The sequence below is a fragment of the Sminthopsis crassicaudata genome, chromosome 3 (genome assembly GCF_048593235.1).
Source record: "Sminthopsis crassicaudata isolate SCR6 chromosome 3, ASM4859323v1, whole genome shotgun sequence".
Lineage (NCBI taxonomy): Eukaryota > Metazoa > Chordata > Mammalia > Dasyuromorphia > Dasyuridae > Sminthopsis > Sminthopsis crassicaudata.
This window is the reverse complement of record NC_133619.1, coordinates 623,069,223-623,081,482: the sequence shown is the minus strand read 5'-3', so window position 1 is coordinate 623,081,482 and position 12,260 is coordinate 623,069,223. Positions and strand designations below refer to the sequence as shown.

The window sequence follows — 12,260 nt, the reverse complement described above, 5'->3', positions numbered from 1 at the left end:
ACACAATGTAAACTGAACCATTTTATCCCAAATAATTTTATGAGCATAGGAAATAAAAGGCTGCTTCATTTTTCCTCCTTGAAAGATGACAGTATAATGAAAAAATCCCATAAAAGAGTACATGGATTCAGGGGCCACAAGTCACCTTCAACTCAACAGAATTCCAATAAATAGCCCTAAACTGTGATACAAGTGAGAAAATGCTTTCATTTCACAAAAACAAACTGTTAGAAAACAATTCTCTGTATCAAAAAATGATAGTGATAGAGCAGAGGTTCAGATTTGTGAGACAGAAAACTCTTAAAATAGGAACTACTAATGTAAATGGCAAATAATACTAAAAGCTGTCTTTACATTATAAGATCATAGGACTTAACAGAAGGATTCTTAAGGATCATTTCTTCACTGATAGAAATTGAAATCGAGGAGTTAAAAAACTTGTGCCAAAGTCATACAGGAATCAGCAGCCTGGCCATAACATAAACCAAGATTGTCTGACCCACACAGGCCTCTTCCCACTCAATGAGTTGCTTCTCACAGTCATTGTTTCCTTGAGGAGGTCTCTCAGGTCCAAGTAATAAGAGTCTTATAGAAAAAGAGCTAGGTTCAAAGAGAGTCACTGTAACTAAAAGTCAGTGAGATTGAAATAAAAACATTTAGAAGCATATTTTCATCAAGTGTTGACTCACTCAAGACAATCCTTTTAGACTCACTTCTCAACCATCAGCCTTTGAACATTTCCACTTGTCCCAAATATTGTGGCTGAACAAAGCTTGAAAAAAATTGTGAAACCATAGTGACTAAAAGATTTTTTTATTTTTTTAACTGTTTCACTGGTGTCCAACTCCAAACTTTAAGGTGCTATATTTTTATATAATTTGCTCTAATTTTGTTACAATGAATTTGGCTTCATATTAAAACATACATATGTAAATGTATATATGTATATGTAATCATATAAATAGACATTTATTGGGTCTAAAAAATTTGTGTTACCACTTCAATTGGGGCTTCTATGTTGCAAGGTTAATCTTTTTACCCCTAATTTAATCTCTCTCTTACTCACTACAGCAGTTCTTTCAAATTTTTTTATCCCTTCTCAGATTTTCCTTGGATCCCCTTTCCTGACCCTCTCAGCTAGGAATCTGGAGCCATAATTTTTTGTTTATGAAAATGTGTGTGTGTGTGTTTTCCTTCAATTACATGTTAAGACAATTTTTAACACATGTTTTTTTCAAGTTTTGAGTTCCAAATTCTATTTCTCCCTTTTTCCTTCCCTCCCCTCCCTCCTCTCTCAGACAGTAAGCAATCAGATACAGGTTACACATGTGCAATAATGTTCATATTAAATCATTTTGTAAAAGAAAATTTAAAAAGAAAAAGAATGAAGAATGGAAAATAACATGCTTCATTCTGTATTCAAACAATATCAGCTTCTAAAGGCAGATGGTATATTTTAAAATTAGTCCTTTGGGACTGTCTTGGATCATTGTATTGCTGAGAATAGTTAAGTCATTCACAATTCTTCATCAAACAACAATACTGTAATTGTGTACAATGTTCGCCTGGTTCTGTTCACTTTACTTTGCATCAATTCATGTAAATCCAGTTTTTTCTGGTATCATCCTGCTTGTCATTTATTATAGCACAAAAATATTTTACTATAATCATATACCACATTGTATAAATGTTTACATATAACATATTTTAACATTTATAACATATTGAATTGCTTGCCATCTAGAGAAGGTGGGGGAAAGGAAAGGAAAATTTCAAACACAAGGTTTTGCAAGGGTCAATGTTGAAAAAATTATCCCTGAATATTTTAATTTTTAATTAAATTTTAATTTATTTTTTTCTATTTTAATAAAATAATTTTAATTTTAAAAAGGCAATCATATGCCACAACTTACCTAGACATTCTAAAATTATGCAAATAAGTCATTTCCCCCTTCCCCTTTTTTTGATGTCTTTGGGAGACAGGTCTAACAGTGATATTTATGCTGGCTCAAAAGATAAGCATAGTTTTACAGCCCTCTGAACATAATCTGAAGCGTTATATTTTTATTGAAAAAGTTGAAGTCAATGTCCTGTTCATCTTACAATCACCAGAAGTCTTTGGCCACTACCTCCTCTTTCACTTCTCTCACATAATAAGGTGACTTGACAAGGCAAATATCTCTATATGAACAAGTGGTACTATTTTATCCCATTTCTCCAACAATCTTTCCATTAGTATTCCCACTCTCTCAATTATTTTAATAGTATTTTACTTTTACTAATATATGTAAAGATCATTTTCAACATTGATTTTTGTAAAATTTTTGTGTTCTAAATTTTTGTCCCTCCCTTACTTCTGCCCTCTCCAAGAGAGCAAGTAATCTCATATGGATTATATATGTATAAGTTTTATTGTGCAAGAAAAATCAAGAGAAAAATGGAAAAAAAAAAAAAACCCACAAGAAAACAAACAACCAAAAGGATGAAAATACTATGTCTCAATCCACATTCAGTCTCCATAGTTCTCTCTCTGGATATGAATGGCATTTTCCATCCCAAGTCTATTGGAACTGCCTACAATCATTACATTGTTGAGAAGAGCCAAGTCCATCACTGTTGAACATCACATAATCTTGTCACTGTGTACATTGTTCTCCTGGTTCTGCTCACTTCACTCAGCATCTTCAGTTCATGTAGGTCTTTCCAAGCTTTTCTGAAATCAGCCTGCTTATCATTTCTTATAAAACATTCCATTACCTTCTTCTATCATAACTTATTCAGCTTTTCCCAAACTGACGAGCATTCACTCAATTTCCAATTCCTTGCCATTACAAAAAGAGCTGCTACACACATTTTTGCATATATAGGTCCTTTTCCTTTTTTTGGTATCTCTTCAGGAAAGTGAGATTTCTGGATCAAAAAGGTATAGCCCAGGCAAAGTTCCAAATTGCTCTTCAGAATAGTTGGATCATTTCACAGTTCCACCAACGATGAATTAATGTTCCAGTTTTTCCACATCCCCTCCAAAATTTGTCATCATTTTCTATCCGAGAGATATGGGTTGATACCCCAAAATTGTCTTAATTTGCATTTATTTAGAGCATTTTTTCATATGACTGGAAATGGTTTAAATTTCTTCATCTGAAAATTCTCTTTCACATCCTTTGAACATTTATCGATTGTGTCTCGGTTATTTTCAAATTTTCTCCCTACTGCCTAGGCACAAATTGTGAACATGCCTTCCTCCATCCTCAAAAAGAAAATTGCTTGATCAATTCATTTCCAATAGCTATAGTTTCATCTCTTCCCTTTTATGGCTAAACTTGAGAAATCTTGTTTATATTCGATACCTCCACTTCCTTTCCTTTCACTCTCTTCATAACTCTTTATAGTCCCATTTCCAACCTCATCATTCAATTCAAATTTTAACTGCCAAAACATTAATAGTCTTTTATCAATCTTCATCCTTCTGGAACTCTCTGAAGCTTTTGATAGTATCAATCACTCTTTTCTTCTTAATACTCTTTTTTAAGTTTTCATGAAATTTCTCTCTCCTGATTCTCCTCCAATCTATATGATCCTCCCAAGTCTCCTTTGCTAGTTTCATTGAAGTTATGCTGGTCAGTGCTCTCTTCTCTTCTTCTATACTATTTCACTTGGAGATCTCATTAACTCCTATGAACTCAATTATCATCTCTATGCTGATGTTCTCAAATCTATTTAGCCAGTCCTAACCCCTATGCTGACCTTCAGATTCAAATCTCTAACTACCTATTGGATATTTCAAAAAGAATGCCCCATAGACATCTTAATCTCGTGTTCAAAACTGAACTCATCTTCTCCTCCCCTTCCCCTCCAAACCCCTGTGGGTTTTCCCCTTCAGAAAAGTTCTATTGCTATTGAGGGTCCCTAAGGATTCCAACTTTTAAGTGTCACTCATCTGCCAGAGAATTTTTTCACCCTTTATATCCAAAATGTAGCCAAGACTTGTCGATTTTACCTTGGTAACATCTGTTATATAAGCTCCCTGCTCTCCTCCAATGTCACCACCACCACAAGCCTTCATTACCTGATGCCAGGTCTATTGTAGTGACTTATTAGATTAGCTATATCTTATTGATTGGTCTCTCTACTTCAATTCTCTCCCCATTATATTTCATCACCACTTAGCTGTCAAAATTATCTTAAAACACAAGTCTGTCCATGTCACATACCCTACTCAGTCAACTCCAGCAGTTCATTATCACCTCCAAGATCAAATATAAAATCCTGTTGACAGGGGCAGCTAGGTGATATAATAGATAAGAGCACTGGCCCTGGAATCCAGTCTTAGACACCTACTAGTTATATGACCCTGGGCAAGTCATATAACACTGTCACCCAAGCTTCCATAGCCTCAAAAAAAAAAAAAAAAAATCCTACTGGCATACAAAGACTTTCATAATCTGTTCTTTAATTTGTCACTTTTCTTACACCTTAAACACCATCCCTCTACTCTATGATCCAGTGATATTAGTTTCCTTGCTATTCCTCAAAATACTATTTCAGTGGCTAGCCTTCTGGGCCCCTCCCTCCTCATCTATGCCTGGAGACTTCTAGTCAAATAGTCTTTTACTGGAATTTTCCCCCAATTCCTTAAGTCTACTGCCTTTCTTCTGTTGATTATTTGTAAATTATTCTTGAATAAAGTTTATTTGCATAGTTGTTTGCATATTATCTCCCGCATTAGACTAAGAGCTCCTGGACAATAAGGAGTATCTTTAACCTTTGTATCCTTATCCTTTAGTCCAGTGCCTGAAACATAAAAAAAAACTTAATAAATGTTTACTAATTGACATTAAAAATGATTAGTACTTCAAAGGCTTAACTAAAAGAAGTGTCAATTGAGATAAGTACATTTGCTTTAAAGGAAAGCAAAAGTGATTTTCTAAATTTAAGAAAAAGTAAAGAAGTATAACCCAAAAAGGAATATGCACTCAGGGAGGAAATCTGTTAGGGTACCAAAGTACTTGATTACTTAGTTAATTGGATACATTAGCATCCACAAGTGAACTTGCCTAGGCAAAGAAAAAAAGATAATATGTACAGATGACAGTTTTATCTCTAATATCTATAATGAAGGAATATGATTTCAGTGATAAAGCTTTCTTAGCTATCAGACAGTGCAATGAGGCAACATAAAGAGACATTATCGCTGACCTTCAAACCAAAGAATTAAGCCTCTATTCACCAACAAAAATAAAAAACACCAACACTTAGAGAAAATACCAATGGTGCTGATGGCACAGTGTTACATTTAATTATTTCCTCAGTGTTATGGATTTATTAACTGTTGGATAATAACTGGTACTGCTGGATTCAGCAGACCTTAATATAAATGTGTTTAATTGAACTAAATTCTTCCTAGTCTTTGATCAGAATTAACTCAATTTCTCAATTTGGTGTCACTACATAATCCTGATATAAAAGTACTTTGCATTTAGTTAATCAAATTACATTTAGCTTGTGGTAAGAAGTCACACCTTCCTAACATGCTTCCTAAGAAGAATTTTGACATCTATTCAATTGTCAAAAAAAAAAAAAAAAAAAAAAAAAAAAATACAAATTATATTTAATATCAGTAGAATTTGAAGAAAAATCAAGACAGTGTAAACTTTTTAAATGGCAATTTGTTGACATATTTCTTAAGATGATAGCCTAATGGGATTATTAAAAAGAGGCATGTGCAGTATAAACAAGGGGGTTTTTTTTCACCCTAATTTTTGCCTTTTCAATAATAGTTTACTTTGATTTTTCAAATAAGTATTGTTTTAATCTGTTCTTCCCTGCACCACCCCATTAAAATGGGTGATGCGGGAATTTGTTTTACTTGACTATGTAACTGTATGTGGGATTTTTCAGTTCTTTGAAAAAATTCTTTCAATCAAGACTCTGGGAAAGAGGCAATTAGAGGATTGAGTGCTGGATTGGAAATAGAAAAATCTAGTTCGAATTCTGCCTCATACTCTTTCTTTGTGTGTGACCCTGAACAATTAATTCTGTCTATCTATGTGTCCTAAACTTTAAATGGAGAAAATAACAGCATTTGCCTCATAAAGCTGTTAGGATTAAATGAGATACTATTTCTAAAAATTACTTAGAACAATGCCAGATTCATAAAATCCACTATAAAAATGCTTATTCCTTTTCCCTTCCCTTATGGAAAAAGGGGAGAGGAAGGACACAGGAGATAAGTTATGTAATATGAAAACAAGATGCCCCCAAAAATTTATTTTTAAGAAAGTTATATATTGGATGAAAATCACACCTGCTTTATCTCTAATGATGAAAGTATGAAAACAACCTACTTTCTAATTGAGGAATGGCTAAATTAACTATAGTATACAATTGAGTTCAACAAATATGTATTAAGTATCTAGTAGATGTCAAGTGTCCCTTTTACAGGTGGGAAATGTGTGCAAAAAAAAAAAAAGAACTAAATGTTAAAGATATAAGGACAAGAAAAACAATCTCTACTCTCAAGGAACTTACATTCTAAAAAAAAAAAAATGGAAAGAAATGCTCACAAATATAAGTAAATAGAAAATGAATTAACAACTGAGGATAGGCCTCTTATAAGAGGTAGTACTTGATCCTTAAGAAGGCTAGGGATGGTGAGAGATGGAGAAGAGGAAGAATACCTGGGCAATAGTTGTGCACGTTGAGGGGGACAGAATGTCAGAAGTGAGAAATATCAACTAGGCAAATTTGAACATAATGCAAATTTCATAAGAAGTAATGTATATTCAGTCTGGGAAGATAAGATGAGTTTGAATCAAATCATTATAGCTTTTAATTTTCAAATAAGTTTAGATTTTATTCTAAAGGTAATAGGTAACCACTGAAGCTTCTTAGGGAGTGATTCATGGGAATATAGGAATATTCCTATGCACTAGGAATATCTTCTTGACAAATACAGTGGCAGCATGGTATTGTGGATTGAATCCTAGACCTGAAGTTTGGTATACATGGTATAAATAAGGCTCAGACACTTATTATGTTAGGTAACCCAGGGTTAAGTTAATTTACGCTCTGTGCTTCCATTTCCCACCTGTAAAATGGGACAATAGTTAACAGTATTGTTATTAGGAGAAAGATATCAATGTAATGAATACTATTGCACTATCAAACAAATGACAAAGGTGAAAAATAAAATCTTAGATAGTATAGTCTTAAAAGAGCATTATCTCTAGATCTGGAAGACCTAGGAGATCCAATCCAGTCTCTGGGGCTTTCTTTATCCAGTGCTAGATCTATAATCCTATGAAAGGTTTCATACTAAGTAATAAAAATATAGAAATAAAAGATTGTACCCATGGATTACAATTATTTTTCCAAAAGCAACAAAACAAAAAAAGTGTAGATATGTAATTCTATTTTATTTTTTGTTTTTATATTTTTATACTTTGAAAACAGTTTTCTATCTATTTTCTCAATTAATGCTAAATAGCACAAGAAAGATGAAGCAGAGAAAAGTTTAGTGGGCATAGCAATTTTGTGTTAAGGTGGGGACCAAAACTCTTTGTAGAAGAATAATATAGGTATCCTATATAAAAAGACAGAAATGTTTTACATGGTTGCACAAATATAACCTACAACAAATTAACAACAACAGGGAGAAAATCTAGAACTCAAAATTTTTAAAAATGTTAAAAATGTTTTCCTATATGTAACTGGAAAAATAAAATATTATAATATATATGAGGAAATACTGCAACAAATACTTTTTTTTTAAAGCTAGAATAAGCTAATAATTTCCTATGAGGGTGATTAATTAGTTTAAAAGATCTACAGTTACTCCCCTCGGATCAAATCAGTATCAAATTTTCTGTTTCAAAAATACTGTTTCAAGGATTATAAAGTTCTCTCAGAGTCATTGTTCTTTGAGTCTTACTCAATATATGTTATATAATTTTTATTTTTAGAAAATTTTTTGTAAGCCAATACAATTTCAAGTAGAAATGAAGCTCCTAAGCAAGGCATAGAAAATCCTCATTCAACCTACTAAATGTACACAATGGTAACATTCTAATCAGTCATGCTGCTGATCTAGGTTGGCAGCATCATATTCCATATCCCTCCCAAAGAATGAAAAAAAATTTTAATTAATGAAAAAGGACAAATTTAAAAAAAAAAAAAAAAAGGAATTTTAAAATAGAAAATGGACATGAAAAAGAATAGTAATCAGGGAAAATTTGATAAAAGACATTTTAATAAATGAAAAGACTAAAAGGAATTAAAATAGCAATGAAAATCCACTTTAAAATAAACAAGGCATAAACAATTCCATAGGTGAAAGAGAATTATAAAAAACAAAAATAAAAAATTATATAGAAAACTAAAATTTTAAGACTATTAAAGTAATGGGACAAGGACAGAGGAGAATCAATGCAAAAACTTAGGCAACCTCTTCAAAATATTAAAGTTAGAACACAGAGAAAAATTGAATGACCAAGGTAAAGTAGATCTATGACACTCCAAGTAAGCAGACAGTCAAATTTTGTAAGGAGGTATTTTCTTCTAACCAAAAGTTAGAATTTTCTGTTAAGTCAAAAGAAGCAAATACTCTATTAAAGAAGGTACCTAATAACAAATCCCAAAAAACTGTTCCTATTAGTTTATCAACAGGGAATATTCTCAACTTTCCTAGGAGAACCAAAAGAAGGTAACAGGAGAAAACCTCTTTTATTAGTTCAAAACCAAGGCTAAAGGACAGAAATAATCCACTCTCTTATCCATCAAAACATTAATTTCTAGTGTCCCACTCACTGTAAAACAGCTATAAGAATCCTTAAAACCAATTTCAGTCCTAATCATATCTACTCTTAAGTAGATATTTAATACTTAGGAGAATTCATTTTATATTATTAATTTTAAAATAAAAAGCAGGGCATCAGTAGTTGATATTAAGAAATTTTTAACAATAAAAAGGAAAAGCAGATAATATTCAGTGAATTTATTCCAGAAAAATCTTACTTCAATGACTAAGGATTTCCAACCATCCCAGAAACAAAATTAAAAGATTTACTAATTTATGACACTTACCATATAAAATTCAACTTTATACCTCAGAAACCTAGCTAATTTAAGATTTCTGAGTTTAAAACTGTTTTCAGAAAACAGTTGGAACACACCATGCATCCATATTGAACAGTTGGAAATCAGTTTCCACTAACAAAGTTATTTAAAAGAAATCTTCTCCTCTTCAGACTGAAGCGCTAAAATTCTAAAGCAGTTGTCAGGCATAGTTCTATTTTAGAATACAGTTAAAGCCAGCTCAATTAGACTACCAGTTAAAAGAGTCCCAAAGACTCAAGAAATAATGTATACATTTCTTTCTGATTTCCAAGACCTTAGTCTTCTATGATTAATTATTTATGGAAAGGATATGGGTTTTTGCTTCCATTTAATTCCAAAAACAATTAGTAATTTATTTAATACCAAGTTTAAAGCAAAATTTCTTTTTAAAATGCATTGTAGCCAAAAGTTAGAACATAAACATAAAATACATGAGAGTCCATAAAATGTCTCTCTTGATTGAGAAGTTCAAAAAATATATTTTAGAAGATTTTATTTGAAAGACCATGAAAAATGATAAATCAAGGTTATATGGTTGGTTCAAGTTCTACCTCTGATAAGTTGGCAAAACATTTAAATCTCTTTATCCTTGTTGACTCATCAATCACTTATCAATAAGCCTATGTGCCCCCATCTACTAAAAAGAAATAGCATCTTTCCTTAAAAAAAGCAAAACTTAAAGGAACTACATACATTTCACTCTTCTAAAAAGATCTTCAAATTGAAACAAGTATTTGCTGAATGACTACTATGCTGGTCTTATGAAATCTATAACAAGAAACTTCAGTCTTCAGTATTAAAAAGATTATAGAATGCTTCTAGTAAAAAAAAAAAAAAAAAAAAAAGTTTTAGAAAAAAAAATTCAAACAAGGCTTTAGAAAGACTTTTTCATTCTCCTCACCCAATTGTGAAAGGAGACCAATCAAAAAGGTGTCATTAAAGAAGTGTACAGGGACATTTGACAGTGTTAGATTGGAAAAAACAAGTAACAAAATTTATCAATATAAGATTTCTTAAAACAAAAAGCAATAAAATACACGTTACTTTTTTCAAGACTCAAAAAGAACCATTAGTTGTGAGAAGAAATCTCATCATATAGTAATAGGCTTGGAACTTAAGGAACCAGTCATTATTATCACAACAATGAAGCTCATATCTTAACCAAAAATAGGATTTTAAAAATGATGTGAAGATTTAATGCCTTCAAAATTTAAAAATTAGACTTTCAACAGTTCAAAACAATAACTAGTGATGCTCTAAAAAGACATCTATCATTAGGTTCAGATATATTTCAATGCAAATGCAGCATACTACTTTCTTTGAATGGTAGGCTCTTAATTCTTAAAATAAAAATAATGCTTTCATGCAACAGCAACGGAAAGATAGCTAGCTGGTGCAGAAGACAGAAGGAAGATTCCTCTTCTTAAGTTCAAATCTTCCCTTAGATACTAGCTGTGTAACTTTGGCCAAATCACTAAATACCATTTGCCTCAGTTTCCTCATCCATAAAACAAATTGGAGAAACAAATGGCAAACCACTCCCGTACCTTTACAAAGAAAAACGCAAATGAGGTCATGAAAAATCAGACACTGAAAATCAACTGAACAAAAAAGGAAAAAGGTACGTTTTCTTCATTAATTAAATCAGAAAGCATAACTTCCTAAACATATTTGGTACAGAAGTGTTTTTAATGTTATAAAGCAAGAATTAATTTAATTAATAATCTCAAATAGCCAGAAAAAGCTAAAACAAAAATGACATGGATACATTTTGCTTTCATGGAATTTATAAAACCCAAATCAGCTAAGGATTCCTAGTTTGTTTTAGTCAGCTTTCTACATACATCATAATGTGATCTCCTATAAATTCCACATATAGAGTCTGATACAATGATTTCAGGTCAATTTAAATATTAAGCAATTCTTAAGTACAAAGCACCATGCTAACTGCTGAGGATCCAAAGATGGAGAGTAAGCTCAAGAAATTTATAATCTCATTAAAGGAAACAATTTAAACTATTATTTAAAAAAAAAAAAAATCTGAGAAAGGAGAGGGGATGGAGAGAAGAATTGAAATCCAGAAAAACTTCATAGAGGAAGTAGCACTCAAGATGAATTTGGAAGTATTCCAACTAATAAATGAAGATGAACCAAAAGTTACAACATCCTAAAGTTCTTTTTGAATTAAACAAAAATGATAACATTGTATTGGCTAGGGCCTCAAGCAGGTAAGAAGCATTAATGATGGGTCTTCTATACTCTAGATACTGGGCTAAGTTCTAAATACTGTGCTAAGAAAGGCCAAAGACTCCTGAGAAGCTTCAGAGGACAATATGGAAACAGCTACAGAGACAAGCTAGAGAGAGGATAAATTGGAGATGATCAACAGAAGGAAGTCACTAGAATTAAGAGGCATTTCACAAGTTAATTGTACACTATTTCAAAGTCCGATTTTTTTGGTACATCAAAATAACTGTCTGGACATGTATATATATATATTGTACTTAACTTATACTTTAACATATTTAACACGTATTGGTCAACTGCCATCTGAGGGAGGGGGTTGGGGGAAGGAGGGGAAAAATTAGAACAAAAGATTTTGCAATTGTCAATGCTGAAAAATTACCCTTGCATATATCTTGTAAATAAAAGGCTATTTAAAAAAAAAAAAAAAAGAAAAGAATTAAGAGGCATTGGAGGTGGGGAAAAGAGAAGGTTTCCTGTACAAAATAGGATTTTAGCAAGGAAACTAATGAAGGCAGAAGGTAGAAGTGAGGAAGGGGTATTCATTCCCAACATGTAGGAGTTGTTCAGTCATTTTCAATAATATCTGACTTTTCATCAAAAGTAGAGGTAGAGCTAGGAAGCCAATGTTGCTGGATCACAGATCAGGGGTGGTGCATGTAAAATATGAAAAGACCAGAGAGGTAAGGGTGGAGTAAGGATAAGTTATGAAGCATTTCAAACGCCAGAGAATTTTCCATAGGATTTTGGAAGTGTCAGGGAGCCAATGAAATTGGTTGAATAGGGATTATGATGTGGTCAAATCTGGGTTTTAGGAAGATCCTTTTGACAGCTGAGTGGAGAATGGACTAGATAGAGTACGGAGAGAGAAAGCAGGGAGAGCAAGAGCTAGTGCAAGT

The 12,260-nt window shown here is 32.2% G+C and overlaps 1 protein-coding gene across 4 annotated transcripts in view; it reads right to left on the bottom strand.

Moving 5' to 3' along the window:
* The window catches only part of RERE (arginine-glutamic acid dipeptide repeats), a 528,280-nt gene that overhangs the window by 499,880 nt on the left and 16,140 nt on the right, over positions 1-12,260 (bottom strand). Inside the window, exon 1 of one of the 4 annotated variants that reach the window (XM_074307768.1) lies at positions 9,085-9,921. The exons of the other annotated variants lie outside the window; for them this stretch is intronic. The gene's annotated coding sequence lies outside the window, so the exon portion shown is untranslated. Of the gene's footprint in view, positions 1-9,084; positions 9,922-12,260 lie in introns of those variants that run through there. 4 annotated transcript variants of the gene reach the window in all.